Consider the following 21,310-nt stretch of genomic DNA (forward strand, 5'->3'; position numbering starts at 1 on the left):
TATAAGATGAAGCAAACTTTTGTGATCAGTACGAAAGGTGAATCTCTTGTGTTGTAGATAAGGAGACCACTTTCAATTGCCATCAAGCTTGCCAAACATTCATTCTCATATACTGACAAGGTTTAATTCCTTAGACACAAATGTTTGCTTAAGTATGCAACCACATGATTCTCCTACATGAGTACAGCTCCTATTCCCAAGTTAGTGGCATCGGTCTCTATTGGGGTTATAACCCCGGGGTGTCTCAGGGCACCAATTATTCAGCAGGCCACACGGCCCGCAATACGCTATGTGGTGAAGGCCCAAACGACCGAGGCCTAGCTGAGCCGAGTAAGCCAGGTTGGAAGCTAGGGCCAGGGTCAGTCACGACCTCTTCCTCCTGCCTTAGCTGCATGGCACTTGAAAAGCGCATGAGCTCACCCCCATCATGACCCCTGGAGGGGATGAGGAGAGGTCGAGCCCTACCATGTACACTTATTCTAGCAAGGGCATGCATGCATCACTGACCTCGCAAGGACCAAGGAGACAACAGTCACCTCGGTCTGGTCAGACGCCAGCCCTATGCCACGAAGATTGGATAAGACAACTCTGCCCTAGGGCAGTGACGATAGGCACGATAACCACTGGCCAGATATGGCCTAACAAGATGCATGTACTATCCCACCTACTATGGGATGGGATCCATGATGGGGGCCTTGACTTAAGGGCCATCCGGACTGACAAGAGCCATGACCCCAATTATCAGGATCGTGGCCTTTAGCTCCTTAATGATGACCAAGCGATCGACGACCTGAGGGCGGCTATCCACACTCACACTATGCCTCGGGAAACTAGGAGATGACAACAAGGATCATGGCGGAGACTACATCGCATAGGACGCCTAGCGAACCACTGTTGACGGCCACTAACACCAATTATAAACCATCATCATAACCTACATATATACTTAATTCCATCACCAAACATAGTTATAGGGTTTGATTCTAACAAGTTCCATGAGTTTTGGTGCTCTCACTTGTCTCGTAGAATATTTAATTTTTCATAGAATAAAATTATCTCAAATGGTGAATTGGAGTGAACCATTGCAAAGAGCTTGTCGAGCTGATCGAAACAGATATAATATTTTTTATATATGAAGCTTGAAATGAAAAGATATAAATTTCACAAATAAAAGAAAAACTCCACATCATGAGCTATGGGATTAATTGGGCCCAATTCAGAATTTGGCCCATAAAGGCTATGTGCATTTTAATGAGATATGGTGGAAAGTTTAGTACCAATGAAGCTAACTAAGAGGGGGAGGGTGCCATGCACCCCCATATATAGCAGCCCCTACCCCCCTCCCTAGAGCCATCTTGGAAACCCTAATTCAGATATCATATTTAGATCAAGACACACTAGGAGGAATAGGTTTAGAACTTTCCAATATAGTAGATTAGTAGCTCGGGAGTGAGGGTCGAGTTGGGTTCATGTTCAAGTTCTGGATCTAGTCTTAGAGGCTAGGCAAAGCCTTGTATCTTCACTTCTATCTTGTAAGACTTATTATCAATTGATCACATTCTTATCTATATGGCTATGCTTACTTTGAATATATATCTTGCTTAGTTATGGTTACCATTACTTTTGTGTGCGGGTTCATAGAGTGCTTAACCTGCTAGTTTACCGGTTAGGCTAAGTAGCTGAGTCTCATGTAAGCATGGTGCTTATATGATGCTCTGCGTGTGAGTGCACCATGTTCTCTAGTTGGGTGGTAGCAATGGGAGGTGACAGCCCCGTCTATCCTTTGTAGTTAACTCTGAATTGAGCAAGTTCTTAAATTGTAGGACCATAGTCACATCAGTAGAGTTATCTATTGTGGGTGCTCTACCATCTAAGTGGTGTCCTGAAGTGCACAAGAGTAGAGTTAGTCTTAGCTATAGTTGGATGTATATATACTTTGACCATGTAATAGGAATATCATAGGAATCTACCTCACTCGTTGTTCTTCCGAGTTGACGAGTTTACATTATCTTAGTGATCTATCACCTAAGTGTCATTATCCAATAAATCTTTACTCCATTGTTTCCCTGTGGTAAAATATAAATAACGATACCTAGAATACTCCCGGTAAAATGCTACAATGGTATTTTGTGTGCTTCCAGAATCCTTCATATTCTATTTGCACTTAATAAATACCAACAACCACCACCATGCTAACAGTGCCACCATGGCCAGCATAGTAAACATCACGCCACACCCTGCATCGATGTGGCTATAAGATGATGACAACAGCCATGCTCGGACGTGCTCCATAAGGTGGTGTAGCTTGCAAGCCAAGTTAGCTAGGACCTCCCTCAGGCTTACGACCCTTCGGTTGGGAGATCCTCCTCTGTTGTATGCACCTTGGTCCCGAACTCTCGATTATTAAAGAAAGTGATGGCTCCTCGCACCACAGGTGGACTCGCTCATGGAATGGCCCATGATAGCCACATCCACCTATAGCCATGGCTTAGACCTCCACCCTAGAAATCTAGATCCCTTGGCCCATAGCGGGCATGCTCTTGGAACTCTCCTCGGGGGCTGCATCCTAGAGTTCACCTACCTAGAGGGGCCAGTACCCTCACTCATCGCCGACCATGGCCAAGTCTCCCATCCAGGAAACCAAAGGTCCATAGCTCATAGTGAACTGATCCAAGGAATGGCCTCAGCTGATCACATCCCTTTAGGGAACCACGTGGTTGACCACCTTAGAGGGCCAGCACCCGCTTCCACCTTTAGTTATGGCCTAGACCTCTACCCTGGAGGTCTGGGTCCCATGATCCATAACGAACATACTCTCGGAGTTCACCTACGTAGAGGGACTAGCACCCTCACTCATCATTGGCCATGGCCAAGACATCCACCTAGGAGGCCTAAGGCCCATGGCTCATGGCAAGCTTGCCCGAGGAATGGCCCATGGTGGCCGCATTCTTTTTGGGAATCATGAGATCGCTCGAACCAACGGGTCAATGCCCATCATCAGCTACTGCCCAGTCTAGACTTGCTACAAGGGAAACTAGGCTCGACGATAGAGCCATGCCTTGGACGACGCCTCCACCGTTAGTGGGATGCAATGAGCCTTGGAACGCATGAGCAATAGAATCAATAACCGCTGCACAACAGCATCATAGGTGATTGGGAGGCTAGCCAAGGCCACCCCACACAAGGCCAGGCCTGGAGCATAGATTTGATCCTACATAACGGACAAGTCACATGACATGTTTCCACAAACTATCAGCCATCGCACGAATGCACGTGCACCCGAGGAAGCGGGCCCCAAGAACACCATGCACCACAATGAGTGGATCGAACCATGGTGCACTCAAAGCTAGCTCCCACAGCGATAGGTCATGATAGCTCCCTATTGAAAGTAGAAACTACACCTAGAGGTGGAGACATGATGGCAATGACATCATCACACCAGAAGGACTCGAGCTCAGGAGCGTACAAGCGCTCTTGGCCAGAAGCTACAGTAAGCCAGCTGCGAAGAAGTCATCCCCAGGGGCTCGCGAGCCCTTCGTGGATGTCAAGCTAGCAGGGACTGGCCCATGGCAGCCCAAGAAGCTAATCCATGCTAGCTATGACTATTCCAAGCTATGATGACTTCATCATGAGCAAGCGCTCGGGGGCTCACAGCACCCCGAACAACGGTAACTAGTGCCACGGCAACTTCTAGTACACTGGCAGTAACATCGTCTTTGACTCTAGCCGCTCTACCCAAACACGTCAACATACACATGTAGGCTCACCCCTAGCTTTAGAAAACCATGACCAGCTCATGGAGCAAACCATGGAACAACACGCTCGAGCACCCCGTCTAGGAGTCGCTTAGATCCCCGAGTGACCCGATCCGACGTGCGCTAGCAACCGGACACGAGTCACTCACGGAGGATGCACATGAGGGCACATATATATGTCCCATGACATAGCACTGCTTGTTACCATCACAGCGACCCTTTTTCCCTAGCGTCTTCTGATCGCTCCCCATGCCGTGATGAGCTGGTAACCCATGTCCTGACCTCTCGCTTGGGTCGCCTCAGCCGACCCAACAAACCAACTCCTAGGCAAGGCTAGGCACCCATGCACAAGCCTGAGAGGAAATGGGAAAACTATTCACTCAGGACAAGGGGAACAAAAGGAAGGGGGACTCATGTCATTCTCTCTCTCCCTTCTTGCATCGTACCATCCTCTGCCATTCTATCGCTCCAACAGATCGCACACATTTTAGCCCCGTGGGCTAGCCCTTAGGTTAAGATACGCATTCGTAGGCATGAACCTAAGGGGATGAAGCACATTCCAATTCGAACAGAAAGTAAGTGAAAGAATGGCATAATGACAAGCAACTATGCCAATCGCACTCTAGGTGCAAAGAGCCCAAACACCATCCACCATCGAACGAGAGACCTGCTTGAGCTTCTCCATGCATACCCATGGTAGGACAGAACAATGAGCTATTTCCCAAACTCCCTACCACAACAAGACACCTCTCAAACCAAGCCTCCTAGACTAGCTCTAGGGCAAAGTCAGGCACTCATGTAGATGGGGAGCAAAAGGAAGCAAAGCACCGCTCTGCCCGAGCGTGCAGAACGGGAAAATCAAAGCCTACACCCTCTGCTCGCTTTTTCGCCTTGCATTAAAATGGATCGATGACCTGATCCTGATGCCTTAACCATGATGTTAGGCCACATAACATTCAGGTCTATAGGATAGCCCCTAGGCTAGAACATGCACCCATGCTCGCAAGGCTAATGGAGAAGGAGCACATTCCTACCTAAACAAGAGGAACATAGGCGGCAACACAACAAAATGGGACCACATGCCAGCAACACCACATATGGGAGTAGCAAGCTCCAAGACCACCAAGCAGCCCTCAGCACACATGATGCTTGAGTAAGTCAGCCTGCCCTGAGCCAGAAGCACATAGTCGCCCACCGCCAACCTGGCACATTCAAGAAAGGAAGACTGAGCGAACGACCTCGGCAAGAACAAATCTCGCACGACGAGCTCGATGAGGCCTGAGTCAGCAGGTGTGACTCACCTGCAGAGCCTTTATGCTCACCTGAACGATCATGGTGGGCATGTCATCTAGTCAAATGAAACCATTAGGAACCTCCTGAGGCTCCAAGAAGCAAAGCCACTTCATCTGGGTCCTGCGGCGGCTGCTCTTCTGGAGGGAAGCCCAGCGGGGAACAAAAGATACGCCACCTCCCTCAACTACGATGGTGTATGCCATGCATAAATGCAAATCACCATAGCCTAGCAATGGCTTGATGATGAGCTTAGCTAGGCAGAGTGATTCTCAAGAATTAACAACACAGAGACCGGATGGCTCGGGTAAAACCCTTCATGCCAAGAACCACTGAGATAAATCATTCAAACAACTAGCACTGGCGATGTCAAAAGAGAAATCAGAAAAAGCAACGCGTGCATCAGAGCCTCTAGGACTCACGTATTTGCTGATTACAACACTATCCTAAACATTAGGATCATCGGCTTCTAAAGCCGCGAACAAAAACATCTAGTCTAACACGTTATAGGACTAGATGGATCCAAGGTTACAATAATCGTTGGATCCCCTCCCGCTCGTGATGGACATCTCATGAAGGGGAGAGACCAGTACGAGGTGTCTCTAGCCTTTAGAGCTGCATCACAGGTAGGAGAGGACTATTGAAAGAAACCTCGGGGACAACCACCTCATGGAGCTTCCTCTAACATTTGAGGAAGAGAAGCCCCACTAGGAACCACCCAACGCCACTTCCAATAGAGTAGGGTAGGAATGCCTAGTGATGAGCGAACAAGCGAGCCACTGAGTCGATGCTCAAGTGCTCCTAGACCTAGAGCTAGGAGCCATGTGCTCGCCAACCGTGGGGGAGCCCAACAGCCAGAGCCTCCTATGGCACCGTTCCTCCCCATCTTCGTGGAACTTCCTCTAACACCTATGGAAGAGGAATGCCGATAGGGTGCGGCAGAGCCTAATCTCCAAAGATGCCTCCCGGTAATGGTGAAGCGACCAGGACAGGCTACGAACCATGGTGCTCGAAGAAGATAGCCGTTCTCTCGCTCGAACCAGACGTTGGGCAGAATTCAAAAGTCAGGGAAGAAGTGGGGATGAGACTCGCTACCCTCCTCTCCCATGACTTAAATTGATGGCGCGAAGACAAACATGGAGAAGACGGTGATTGGTGCTCAAGATGGGCACAAACTTCAATGTGCACTCGCAGTCATGAGGTGGACGATGCGATGGTTTAGTCCACCAGGCGAGATGAGACCCGTTGATGGTCTCAGGAGGTACATTGAACACATGTGTTTCCTCCAGCATTTACTAACCACTTTAACACAGCGTAGGGGAGGCGTCCGGACAAAAGACCAAGCGGTGGATGCCAATGCGGTAATGTATCCCTAGTAAGCCTCATACCTTTCACCTTCATTATTATCTTTTGATGCACGTGCCCACATTCTACGGCACACAACTATGCCCGAGAGGGCACCGTCAGGATGCAACATGACTAGGGGAGGTCAACAGCCTCCTAGGGTCACACATTAAGCGGCCCTCAGAATCCATGACCCCACATTGTGCTTAGGAAACTATCTATCAGGCTGGTCCTTAGAAGGGCTTGAGGGCACAAAAGGGATAGGGGTAGGGAAGAGATGGGCCCTTACAGCTCTAATCCATGGTGCAGAGCCACACGACCATCTTTCTTTGTGTTTGAGTCGTCCGCTTCAGAGTCTCCCAGGTTGACACCCTCTGGGGTGAGGCATCTTGCCCTCTAGCCACTGTAGAGGTGGATAGAGACTGACATGATTGATGGCTGATGATTTATGGGACATCTTGCATGAGGCATAGCCAAACTACACATCGATTGGGTAGGCTATCGGGTCCCACTTGAATTACCCATTAACCCCGACAGGGTGCACCACTCCTACCATGTGGTTACATTGGACATGCCTCTCCCCACGTGGGGTGAAACAAACCCCACCTATAACAAGGCAACACAACCTCTTGAGGTTAGCAAGGGTGCTAGGAAAAAAACAAAGCCGGGTCCCCATGACCCTAGAAGAAGTCAGGGCCAACCCTCGACTGACTCCTCCATACGCCCTAGGTCCTAAACCAAAGGCCAGCTTGGTAGACTCATAAACCATCTGAGGCCCATGGCCTCTCCAGGAGATATCAACATGGCAAATGGCCAGGGTGACACACAATGCAGAGCCCAAAGCATGATCATGACTCAATCACATGGAAGAAATAGAAGGTCTAAAGACCCATGAGCCAACGCACGGTCATAGAAAACCTCGCGGCCGTACGTGTAGTGGTCAAAGAAGCATTTCCTCATGTCATCAATATGAGAAGAACCCACTAATGACCTAAAGTTGAACCCGCAAGTCTATCCCTCATGTCATGGGGCCCACCACCTCCGCAAGGAAAGCGCTAGCATTGAGAAAGGGGAACTCTCACCTTAAGCATCCATAAGTACCAAAGCGATCGTATCACATGACAATGTGAAAGGTACAAAGGATATAGTGCCACCTCGCCAGTGGCACCACTAAAATCCAAAGGGCGGATGCCACAAAAGCAGGGAAGGTGAGGCTAAGGTTTGCCCCACCATCCCTCTTACAAGCATTGTGCTCCCATGGGTAGAGAATGGGAGGAGAAGGGCATTGGCCCCAATGGCTCTAGAGGGCCCTTCGCGTGCACCAGGAGACTTCCAGGAAGCACTCCTAGGAAGTAGAGAGCCGACAGAGCTAACAAGAGCTGTTCCCATCCTCACGATGGCAGAAGGGGACCGACCGGTGATCGAAGTGTACTCGTGTCTCGACTGCACCCCTGTCGATGAAATATGGTCAACAGTCTACCTAGGGGTATGCCCAAGGTAGTAGATTGTCAGTAGACAGATGTGTAAGCCACAAACAATACAGTGACGCAAGACGAACACAAGGTTTTATCTAGGTTCAGCCACCAAGAAGGCGTAATACCTACGTCCTATGTTTGATTGTATTTCTGTATGTCAATGAGAGATGTTTTTTAGAGGGGTCCCCTACCCGCCTTATATAGTCTGGGGGGCAGGGTTACAGATCTAGAAACTAATCCTAGCCAGTTACAATTGCCATAGGTGGCCGGATAAGGACTCCTATTCTAACCGACCAGGATCTTGCTTGATCTCCAAATCTATCTTGATTCATCATGTGGGATTCTGAACAGGTTGGCTGGGCCACGTGTCGTCTTCTAGTGAACCGGACCCCCTAATCCGGGCAGGCCCAAGCTTAGCCGTAAGGGTATAGGGTTTAATACCCCCACAGCTAGTCCCCGAGCACCATGTATTATGCTACGACACTCCGTTTGATCTCCTTCGACTAATGCAATCCGTCTTCATGTCATCTTCAACTAATTGAAACATTGACCAATCAAATGTGCTAGCATTCTGATCAGAACAGAGAGCAGTAGACTACGATTATAGCTGAAGATTCCGGTTGTCCGAAGAATGCATGGTGCTCTTAAAGAAAAAAGAAAAGGATTTCTTTCCTTATCAAGTGTGCCCACTTGTATTTCTGATAAGAAATGTAAGTGACCCTTGGATAGTAGTTGTTATGGCCAACAGTCAGGGCGTAGGGGTCGATAAAATAAACATATTCACCGCAAGGTGAAGTGTGCTCACTTAGTCCCCGAGCCTGGTAATAGGTGATATAGGCACGTGGTGCCATGGTCTAAAATAAATGTCTCTCAACTGTATGTGAGTACAAATCACATGTAGCCAAGGAGAGCGGTCTCCGAGCAGTGGTTGGGATAGTTCCTGAGCACGACAGTAATCCTGACAATCAGTCAAAGCATAGGGGTTGATTAAATAAACACATTCACCACAAGGTGAAGTGTGCCCACTTAGTCCCTGAGCCTGGTAGTAAGTGACGCAGGCACATGGTGCCATGGTCTAAAAAGAATTTCTACTAAAGTTAAGGATCCAATCATCATATAATCAATACAAGATGCACCGGTAGGTGCATCATACCGATGTAGTCCCCAAGCTTGCTGGAAGACGAAGTATAAGCCTTGTAGCAAGGTCCAAATAAATGCCTCTCAACTATATGTGAGTACACATCACATGTAGCCGAGGAGAGCGGTCGCCGAGCATTGTTTAGAATAGCCTCTAAGCATGATAGTGGTCGGAGCAGTCCCCGAGCATGATAGTGGTCTAGACAATCCCCGAGCACGGTAGTGGTCTGGACAGTACCCGAGCATGGTAGTGGTCTAGGCAGTTCCCGAGCATGATAGTGGTTTGGGCAGTCCCTGAGCATGGTAGTGGTCTGGGCAGTTCCCGAGCACGATAGTGGTCTAGGCAGTCCTTGAGCATGGTCTAGACCATCCCTGAGCACGAGACATGCGACGAAGAAATGAATGCCACTTGTACTATTTTTTGATGTATTCATTTATCTTCTTACTCTGTCAAGTCCAATCTGTCACGCCAGGTCAAAAAAGTAGATGGGTATAGCACGTCAGACTGCCCTCTTGTCCTTTCAAGCAAACAGTCACTTAGCACCTGTATAGAGGTGTGTCATTATGGGCCCCCTCACACTGGCAATGAAGAGGCGCATACACTGATAACGAAGAGGCGCATATATTAGCATAGATCTCAAGGTTGTGAAAACAACCATCTATGACGCATGCGCATGTCTCCCAAGAATCTCGGGTAGACGAAATGACGGAACTCTTGGTTATTTATAATATAGAATTGGTAAGTTACTTTTTACCAAACCCCATTACCATTCGCCGCCGTAGCCTTCTGCTTCCTCTTGCCAACCCTAATACCTCTGAAATCATCACCAATCACCCCTCCACCGTATCCACCTTAATCAGCAAGGGCAGATTCATGGCGAAGAGTGACGCCCAGAAGAAGGTCGGAGTCATGGCGAAGGAGTGGTGGAAGTCAAGAAGCAACGTGTAGACCATCGAAGACCTCGTCATTATGGGAGTACTCCACAACAAGGAACTCACGGGATGGCGCACGCCGAAAGGCGAAGGGTACCCCGATCCACAACCAGGTGAGATTGTGGTTTTTGAAGATTTCTTCAAGCGAGGTTTTGGGGTTCCAGTGCACCCTTTCCTTTAGGGGCTCTGCTTGTATTATGAGATTGAGATTTGCAATCTGCATCCCAACTTGATTCTTCTTGTTGTAACACCTCGGGTGTTAGCCTTGCAAACTTGACTTGCATAACATGAGCATGATCATCAAGCATTCATAAACAAGCATTTACAATTGAAACATTGGATTGAAACATATGCAACGTTTGCTTGTTATCGCATGTTTCTTAAACATATGCAACTTTTCTCGTTATTTCATGTCTCCATGTGTCTATGCATATGATCATGAGTGGACACATGTACTTGGTGGATGTGAGTCACACAAACATATAGCAACACCTAGGTTAGCAAATAGGAATTTGTTCATGGTCACATTTCATGAACCAACACTTAAGCTTCATGTGATTACACTAACTAGCCCTATGAGTGACTACTACATGAAATGATTGAATGACCTTGAAAATTGCTTAAACATGTTTAGAGTATCATTATGAACAACTTTGATATTCATGGTTAGGGGTAAATAGGTCATTAAGCCATGCTTGGATGTGTATCATCATTTAAATGTGACATGTTTGACCGAGTTTGACCTAGGTGTTAGAGACCTTGCATGGAGGAGATCACTAAAGCAAAGTTGTAGTATTTGACATAAGGAACAACTTTTATTTTTGGGTCATTGACTGATTTAGCTTCTAACAGGCTTGAATTGGTCTCACAAGAACCAGCAAAATCAACCTTTTAACACTTATGAAATTTTGCTAAGTCCTTGTTCGCTGATAGCCTGACAAACCCATCTTGGTGATGACATTACTCGTTATTGGTTGAGAATTAGAGCATGATCTTTGAACAAGAGTTGTAGCTGGTACTTCAGGCTACAAAACTCATGTAGAGCATTTGCACGAAGGAGCCACGGATTAGCAGTGGAATGGCCGGGAAAACTCGCTGTCAGGCTATGATCGCATAACTAAATCGACTGATCGACGCCGTTCGGTGGCTGACCGGAGCAGAGTCCGCACGCCGTGTGGACATCGCGGCTGGCCGCGCGTCGCCGATGCCCTGCCCCACACGGCAAAGCCAGGCCAGAGCGCGCCTTCAACTCCCCAGCGTCCGCCCGCACTCAGCCGCACCCTCATTTTCAACCGTCTGCTTCCTTCTTCACCTGCCGAAGCACCACCGCAGCCATCGAGCATCTCCTCGCCTCCGCCGTCACCATAGCCAGCTCAAGCTAGCGCTGAGCCACCCATTCATCACCACAGCAGCACCACTAGCTCCCCAGCAACCCACCGCATCCACCTATGCCCGCTGATAGCAATCGGTAAGCCACCGCAACGCACAACGCCTCGCCGGAGCATCACCGCGGGCCCCGTCATCGTGGCCACGTCACCACCGTCCATGTCGCGCCACGCTAGTTGATGCGCTAGGTTCGCCGTAGCCCGTAGATGCTCAACATAGCGTTTGATTGAGCCGCCGTAGCTTCCACCGACGTCTTGCCATTGGCCCGCACGTCCGCCCCACCATGGCCGCCGCCGCCGTTGCTAGCACCGATGAGAGGTCCCACCAAGTAGAGCAGTGTGTGCGCGAAGTCGAGTAGACCATCTGGTGATGATGTCACCACCGACAAGTTCGCCGTCGGCGAGCTTTGGCCGCGCCACCGTAGCGCAGCGTAGCTGCCCTATTTTGAGTCGATGACATGTGGGGTCCTCTGACCAACGGATCCCACCGGTCAGCGACTTCGTATTTGAAAGCTAGCTCATTTGATTCCAATTTTTGAATTCTTTTGTGATTTTTATATCTTCAGTTTGGTAGCTTCAAAAATTGGGAAATAAATTTGGTTATGTTCCTTAGGAAGTATAGTATTTAGGAAAAATATATTCTTGACATTTACAGTAGAAATTTTTGGAGATTTAAATAGAGATTTGAAATGTGTTTTTGAATGCATGCAAATTTGTTTATTTTATATCTAAAGTTCCTGTGCTCCAAAAATTATGAAATTTTTGTGAAAAGCTATTCTTGTCATGTAGGAACTCTGGTAAAAATTTGAGGATTAGTACATGTGTGTATTTATAGTTATAGATTTTTCTTTTATAAATAGTTAATCCTTGTATGAATTTTTATAAATTATTTATGAATCCAAAATTCATGAAATTTGTTGGAGGTAATCCTAGTACCATAAGGATGCTAAGAAAAATAGGAAATCTGTTGCTTGACACTTTTCACTAGGGTTTTCTATTTATGCTACTTTAAGCCTTTCTGTCTTGTCATTTTTGTATAGAATGTTTTACTATAGAAAATGGCTTGAAACTTTTACAGTGGTCTTTTAGTAACCTTAGTAAAGCACTGTAAATTTTTGAGAATTTATGAAGTACATCTGGTATATGTTTATTATTTAACCTAAATATCTAAATAAAATAATAAAGGCATTTAAATAAATAGTTTGGGCTTCACCATTATATTGTCTTGAATGTATTTGGTATGCTTAAACTGTTGGTAGGCCTTATGTTGTCGAACTTTGAGTGATTACATGAAGTAGAAGTATTGTTGCTTTAGAATGCAAATTTGAAAGGATTCCGGACAGATTCTGTAGTTTGATAAGTTGCATGATAGGGATTATGTTTTCTGTAAAAATGGTTAATAACAAAGTTGTAGATAATTTGATAAGCTTTCCAGAAAGTCTAGGATCACTACATTTGGATTAGTAGAACTCCAGTTATGAGTGAAACAAGTAGCTGCTATTTTGTGTTATAGTCAATGCATTGTGGAAGTAGTTAATTAAATAATCGAGAAGAGATATGCACCTACTCAATAAATATGATGCACTTGTTAACATATATGCATTCGTAATACTTATGCCATATTCATGCATCTAGGATCAGAGGAAGAGATAACATTGCTGGAATTCAACGAAGCAGAGGAAGGGGACTAGCAGGAGAATCCTCAAGCCGCAGCTCCCGAAGGCGTGGAGCAGAATCCTGAAGAGCTTCTAGAGTGTCCTAACCACCACCCTACTTCTTTTCTGAAAGACAAGCCTCGAAGCATTCTAAGTCTCCTAGTATTTTACAAATGTTTACTTAAGTACTTATGATTGATGCATTAAGTTATAAGAGTTGAATGGAACCACTTGGTGCATGTACATTCCTTGTCCAGATATTACACCTTTAACTAGTATAGGTTCAGGATCGAATATATGCTTAGCCATGCTTAGACCGGTAGAAGTCGGGTAATGTCTTGTCACCTGTGAGATATAGGTGGATACCGGATCACGGTTGGCTATATTTGCTATCGTGGAACAGAACCATGGGGTAAAAGAAAATCGAGACCAGGTGGGATGTCGATAGAGAAGCAATAAGACATGGAGGTCTTAGTGTGGATCTATCCCCGTCTGTGTCAATTAAGGACCGTACCATTGTTGGCGCTTCTGACAAGATTGAACGCATGCCTCTCACTTAGCTAGCCGGATAACTCGTTCCGACCGCGAAGCCGAGTAATTCAACTCAGGCCATGACCTGTTCTGTTGTGTGCTCCTTCCGAGGAACGATCAGACTGAGCCTAAGGATAGGCTAGGCCTGAATGTTTTGGCATCTAGTGTTCCAGATTGTGTGGCGTGGTACAGACCCACAAAATGTAGACCTGAGTTGTACCAAAGGTGACCTAAGGCTATCGTGGCTGGTAGACCTGGGTTTGTGTTAGGAATAAATTCCCAGCTGGTTGAAATCGATTCGAATCGCCGTCTCTCCCGGATAGTGAGAAACTTGGCTAGTCCCAACATCGTAGTAACTGTGTTATGAAACATGATGGTTCGGATGAATATGGAATTACAATACCTGCTATGGTTACTATTGTATGCTTTTAGTTGGATATACCACATGTTTGGCACAGGATAGTTGTTAATCTAGAAATAGATAGTTATAATTAACTTGATAAAGGCATCGTAATGGTCCAACTACGTAAATTGCTTTTATGCAAAATGTTGTCAAGCTACATCCACTTATACAGCCTTGCATAATCCTTGGAGTAATTTTATTTCTGGTTCATGACGGATAAGTCTAGCTGAGTACCTTCTTGTACTCAGGGTTTTATTTCCCATTGTTACAGATGGCACTGTGTATCATGGTTATTGCAAGAGTTGCTTCTATCCCACCGTGGATGAGGAGTAAGCCTTGGGCAGGCTTCTTTATTAATCCCTATCCTTGCTTTTGTGGACCGTGATCCTACTTGGCACTGTATCAAACTATGTTGGAAACTTTATTTTTGAACTTAATTGCTTCTGCTTTATCTATCAAACTCGGTTTGTAATAACTTTTATTCGTACTCTGATGATGAAATGTATTTGTGAACTTTATGTAATATGTGGCATGTATGTTGAATCATGTATGATCTTGGTTGTTGTAAATCGTTTATCGAGACCCGTCGTGGTACTCGACGGACTACCGAGTTTATATGGGTTCAAGTATGACAGTGCGACCGCTTATGGGCTGCCATTGTACTTGTACTCTTATAAATTGGTCAGTTCTGCGACAGCTGGTATCAGAGCAAGATTCAACGTTAATTGTCACATGTGTATTTAAAACAAAAAGTTTTTGTTTCCAAAAACCCTTCACTAGCAACTAATAGTTATATAATAGGTATTTGAAATCTAAAGTGTGCCAATGATCACTTTCCTTATGCCCAAATTAAGGACTATTAGGTGGCTATTTAAGTACTAACATGGGGGTTTTTACTTCGTCGTCCGTACGGCGTGCTATTGTATGGATGCCATTCACTTGAGTGGTAATGTATGGATCAAATGCCTCTACGCTAAGGTAAGATGATGAGTGTATGACCGCAAGATGTGAGCGTGCGGTCGGGAAGAGTTAGCTTTGGTACGGCTATGTATGCATGCCTTCATGTGTATATGGTATGTATTTAAATTGTGGGTTTAAATTATTGTCGGGTAGCTTGATACGGAAGTATATGTATGGGTATACATATATGGAAGTATTTACAATTACATTCTGCATATTTCATTATGGGTTTAGGGCTGAAATGAAATTTTTATGCAGGTACACTAACAACGAAGCATGTAGCTCGACTAGTTACGCTATATATGAGAGAACGAATGTATGCCACCGTGTCTACCGTTAGAAACAAATTTTTCCTAAGTTTGTGAGGATGTACGGAACGAGCATGCATCATGATAATTACCATTCACATAATTACATTGTTCCTCCCCTTATAAAATTCTTACTCGGTTATGTAACTCTTATCCATTATGGCATTGTCTCACCAAGGGGTACATGTTAATGGTGCAGATGGCACGCACAAAGCAGACCGCTCGCAAGTCCACCGAAGGCAGAGCTCCTAGCCGTCAGCTTGCTCCACATACCCATCAATGTCACACGTTTCTTGGAGAGTTTGGGATGCCTACACTCTTGTGGAGAGTGCTCAGCTATGTAGGCTATCCTGATGGAATGGAACCCTGCTACTTCTAGGTGAATGAGCAGTTGGGGGAAGGTCTCTTGGTTACTATGGAGGCCGTTGTTCGTCCCTGAGGTGATGATTCTGAGTGGACAGGTTGGTGTTATGAGTCAACTGGCAGGACTGCTGAAGAAGCAGCTGGTAGGGCAGCCTTTGGGATCCTGAGGGATATCATGGATCGTTTTCCTCAGGAGCTGGCAGTTGCTTTGGTTGGAGTCTTTCCAAGGGGCAACCCCTCCACTGACTCATGGCAGTAGGCAAGAGGAAGATCTTTGGAGATTGGTGCAGCAGAAGGGCAGAACAGTGATAACCCTGCCATGAGTGCCATGTTCGTAGTGATGAAGGTGTTAGATGGAGTAGAAGGTAGCCTAAGACATGTGTCTGGTGCTCTTGGTCATGCCCGTGAGGATCGACGTCAGCTTTAGAGGGAGCACAACGCCGAGATTGAGAGGCTCAATGTAGAGATGGCTCAGTTAACTCACTAGAGGAATGTAGCCTGGTCCAGAGAAGATGTTTTGAGAGCTCGACAGTTTGAGCTAGAGCAGCAGCTGGCCAATGCAGAAGAATACAACGACAACCTACATGAGGAGGTTCATCTGCTGAATAACCAGCTCCACCCTTACGTTTCGCCTGGAGCCACAGAGATGGATCTAGAGGAGGATGAGGAAGAGGAAGAAGTGGAGCCTGAGGAAGGAGATGATCCTACGCTTGACCTCGATAGTGATCATGATGAGGATTAGATCGCTTAGTACTTAGTGGAAGGGCCAATGTATCACCTTTATTCATGTAATGGACCTATAGCTCGAATTTGGTAGTAGTAATCCGACTATCATGTAATGTTGTTAATCGCACGACTATCGCACGTTTGGTTGAACATCAATGCCATTCCAGTCCTTTGTTGGTAATCACGATTTAAATTTGCATGCGTTATGAGCACGATAAGTGGTCAAATTGGGGATATCATGTTGCGAGAATGAATTGTTATGCCTCTGTTTTTATTGTGATTTTGAGAAATTTCTCCAGTAATTTCAGTTTGGCATGAGTACATAATTCATCTGTAATCTCTTGACATCAACCAATAATTGCTTATTGTTGCAACTTCGCAGATGACGCGCACCCATGCTAGAGCTGGTGGTAGCCAGGATGGCAACCATGATGACTTGCCACCCCCACCGCCACCGTCCGCTCAGGAGTTCTTTACCTAGTTCTTGGGGAGCCAAAGGACAATGGAAGAAGCTTTGCGTCTCATCGCACAAAACACCGCCCATGGCCACCCACATCAACTAGGGGCCGAGCCAAATCAGCACAGTACATTCAAGGAGTTTCTGGATACGAAGCCTCCAATCTTCAAGGTGGCTGAGGAACCACTACAGGCTGACGAGTGGCTCAATACCATTGAGCAGAAGTTTTGTCTGCTTAGGGTCACAGAGCATCTGAAAGCTGAGTATGCTTCTCATCAGCTGCAAGGACCAGCAGGGATCTGGTGGACACATTTCCTGTCGTCTTTGCCTACTAACGCGCGAGTGACCTAGGAACAGTTCAAGATGGCTTTTAGGGGACATCATATTCCCCCGGGCCTGATGCGCATGAAAGCGGCCAAATTTATGAGGCTCACTCAAGGAACAAAGACTCTCACAGAATATATGCACGCATGCAACAACCTGTCCAGATATGCTCCAGGTTTTGTGGATACCGAGGAGAAAAAGATAGAGAGTTTCAAGCGAGGTCAGGGTACCAAACTGATGAAGACCATGGCGAATTCTAGGTGTGCCACGTACAATGAGTTTATTAGTGATGCCTTGACCCAAGAAAACCACAACAACATGAATGCCATTGCTAAGGGTCGCAAGAGGGCATATGAGGCAGGTGCCTCAGGATCTTCCTAGTCGAAAGCGCCTATCACAGCTAGGCCACAATTCCGTCCACCTACACCCAAGTTTAGGCCTCCACCACCTAAAGCTCAGAATAACAGGCCATAGAAACCATTTTGTAAGGCGTTCACTATTGCCTTACCAAAAGGAACTGGCAGTCAGGGAAGCTCCACCGGACTGAGGAATAATCAGCCATGTTTCAACTGCAACCAAATGGGTCATTGGGCCAAGGAATGCCCCCACCCCAAGAAGAATGGCAACCCAAATCAGAATAATCAGAGGTAGGCAAACGCAAGGGCACGTCCAGGATACGTGCATTATACCGCTGTTGAGGAAGTGCCCGCTGGAGAAGTTGTCACGATTGGTATGTTTCTTGTCAACAAGCATCTCGCTGTTGTTTTATTTGATTTGGGAGCTTCTCATTCATTTATGAGTCAAGCATTTGCATCTAGACATGATCAAGAAATAATTGAAGTAAGCAAAGGGGGTTATAACATAAGTTCAGCAGGGGGTACCGTTACTACCAAAAAGATAGTAAAAATGTACTCATCTCTATACAAGGGAGGGAGTACACAACGGATTTGATAATATTGCCTGGGTTATCGATAAGTGTAATCTTAGGCATGAATTGGATGAAGGATCATGGTGTTCTTATTGACACTAGCACCCGCACTATTATGTTGAGGGAACCCATAGGAGGGAATGCTTTTCTAGTACCACTCTCCCGTAATTTTGAACTCCAACATTTAGCTTGCGCTATCCAAACCACCACACTATGTGATATCCCAGTGGTTTGTGAGTTTCCGGATGTATTTCTAGAGGAATTACTAGGCTTACCACCTGATAGGGAGGTGGAATTTAAGATTGAATTAGTGCCAGGTATAGCACCCATATCCAGAAGGCCCTATAGAATGCCACCCAATGAGTTAGTGGAACTTAAGGTTCAATTGCAAGATCTATTGGACAAGGGTCTTATCCAACCTAGCTCATCTCCATGGGGATGTCCAGCCTTGTTTGTGAAAAAGAAGGACAAGTCACTGAGAATGTGTGTAGATTATAGACCACTCAATGCGGTGACCATCAAGAACAAATATCCATTACCCCACATTGACATCTTGTTCGATCAACTAGCGGAGGCAAAGGTATTCTCCAAAATTGACTTGAGATCGGGCTACCATCAGATAAAGATCAGACCAGAGGATATACCTAAAACTGCTTTCTCTACTAGGTACGGCTTATACGAGTATTTGGTTATGTCTTTCAGACTAACAAATGCTCCAGCCTACTTCATGTACCTGATGAACTCGATATTCATGCCCGAACTCGATAAGTTTGTGGTCGTGTTTATCGATGATATATTGATTTATTCAGAAAATGAGTCAGATCATGAAGAGCATCTGAGGATTGTCCTATCCAGACTGAGGAAGCATAAGCTATATGCGAAATTTAGCAAATGTGAATTTTGGTTGAGCAAAGTACCTTTCTTAGGTCACATCTTATCAAGAGATGGAATCTCTATAGACCCATCAAAAGTACAAGAGGTCATGGATTGGAAAGTCCCATCTTTGGTTCATGAAGTTTAGAGTTTTCTAGGGTTAGCAGGATATTATCATCGTTTCATTCTAGATTTCTCAAAGATAGCTAAGCCTATGACCAGACTACTTTAGAAATATGAGAAGTACAATTGGACACCAGAATGTGAAGCAACTTTTCACACCCTCAGAACTTTGTTGACTACAGCACCTGTGCTAGCACAACCAGACATTGAAAAGCCTTTTGATGTATTTTGTGATGCATCGGGAATATGTTTGGGATGTGTGCTTATGCAAGAAGGAAGAGTTATTGCATATGCTTCTCGGCAATTGAGAAAACATGAAGTCAACTACCCTACACAGGATTTATAACTTGCAGTAGTTGTTCATGCATTAAAGATATGGAGACATTATTTGTTGGGTAATGTATGTCATATATATACTGACCACAAAAGTCTCAAGTATATCTTTACCCAACCAGAGCTGAACATGAGACAACAAAGATGGTTGGAATTGATTAAGGACTACAATTTAGAAGTGCATTACCATCTGGGTAAATCTAATGTAGTAGCCGATGCACTTAGTCGAAAGTCCCATTGCAACACTATGGAAGCATTGTTGGAAGATGGATTCAACTTGTTACATCCTGCTGTACTACACAATATAACGATTAGTTGTTCACTTGAGAGCAAAATCATAGAGCTACAGCAGACAAATGTAGGAATAAGTCACATCAAGAGAAAAATGCAAGAGCAAGAAACCAAATATTTTAGATTGGACGGAAGAGGTGTATTATGGTTTGAGGACCGACTTGTGGTACCAAAAGACCATGAGCTAAGGAATCAAATTTTAGATGAAGGTCACTTGTCCAAATTGTCCATCCATCCGGGTAGTAGTAAGATGTATCAAGATTTGAAAACCCGTTTTTGGTGGACTAAGATGAAGAAAGAGATCGCAGCCTATGTTGCTAGGTGTGATAACTGCAGTAGAGTAAAAGCTGTCCATATGAAATCTACCGGACTACTTTAGCCATTGCCTATTCTAGGATAGAAATGGGAGGAAATTGTAACACCCCAGGTGTTTGTCACCAGTTAAGCAATGGGTTTAAACTCAAACATGACATGTTAAGTGGTGATGAAAGTTTCAAGATCAAATCTACAAAATGAGCGACCACTTAAACTTGGACCATGCACCATTGCTTACATGTTGCCCTTTCCAAAAAGTATACTTGAGTAATGTTGGATCTACTTCTTTCATGTGCCTCACATCAATTTCCACCCACATGGATGATTGGAAAAGTTTCGTGAAGTTTGGAATAAAAAAAAGTTACATGAAATGATAAGTTATAATCTTTCTTGGATTGCTTTATTAGGTGAATGAGAACGTGTGACACAGGACTTGTTATTTTATGTTTTCCCTGTTTGTACACTTATGATAATGTGTGATTAAGTGCAGGTGGTTGATGTTGGTCACTAAAATACCTTAGCTACACTTAGGATGCCTATTGGAACAATGTTCATATGGATCACTTCACCTAATTAAGCTCCTAAGTGATGATATGTTTAGTTGACCCAGGATTTACATGTGATCTAAATATGAAATGATTGTGAAACCTTAAGAATGCTTCTAACATGTTTAGAATGTCACTAGGAACTACTTTGATATTCATGACTAAAGCTAGTTTGGTCTCTAAGTCATATCTAGTGTAAAGTACCAATTTCATGTGGTATGTTTGACCAGAGTTGAATTGCATTTTTGGAACCTTTGCATGGATGTGTACCCTAAAACAAAGTTGTAGTACTTGAGGAGTGTAACAAATTTTATTTTTGGGTCATAGGCTAGTTCAGCTCCTAACATGCTTGAATTTGGATCACAAAAGTCCATGTAGTGCTGTTTGAAAACTCGGAAAATATTTCTAAGTCTTTCAACGCTTTTCAGTTTTCGTGTAGTGTACTTTGGTGCCTCATAATTTGAAAACCTTTGAGTTTTAGACAATGTTGATGTTGGCAAAGTTGGAGATCTAGCGTAGCTATACAACTTTTGTTACTACATCTTGTGCCAGAATGCAACGGATTAGGAGTTAATAAGGGAGACATATCGATATTCAGTCGAACTTTTGAGGTAGAATTGAAAATTTGAACTGTGCTACGTGGCTTCATGGCGGACTGTGTACAGCAACCGAATGCCGCGTGGTTGAGCTCGCTCGTCGCATGAGCGCCACCTTGCCTCGCTCTCTTCGTCTTGGACAGCTGAGCGCCCTCCCTCCTCCCTCCTGCTCACTCATTTTCTCCCTTGCTCTCTACTGTTTGCGCGCGGGGCGCGGCCGCGACATGCGTCCGCCATGGTCGTCGCCGCCGAAGCTCCAC

The sequence above is a fragment of the Miscanthus floridulus genome, chromosome 4 (genome assembly GCF_019320115.1).
Source record: "Miscanthus floridulus cultivar M001 chromosome 4, ASM1932011v1, whole genome shotgun sequence".
NCBI classification, from domain to species: Eukaryota; Viridiplantae; Streptophyta; class Magnoliopsida; order Poales; family Poaceae; genus Miscanthus; species Miscanthus floridulus.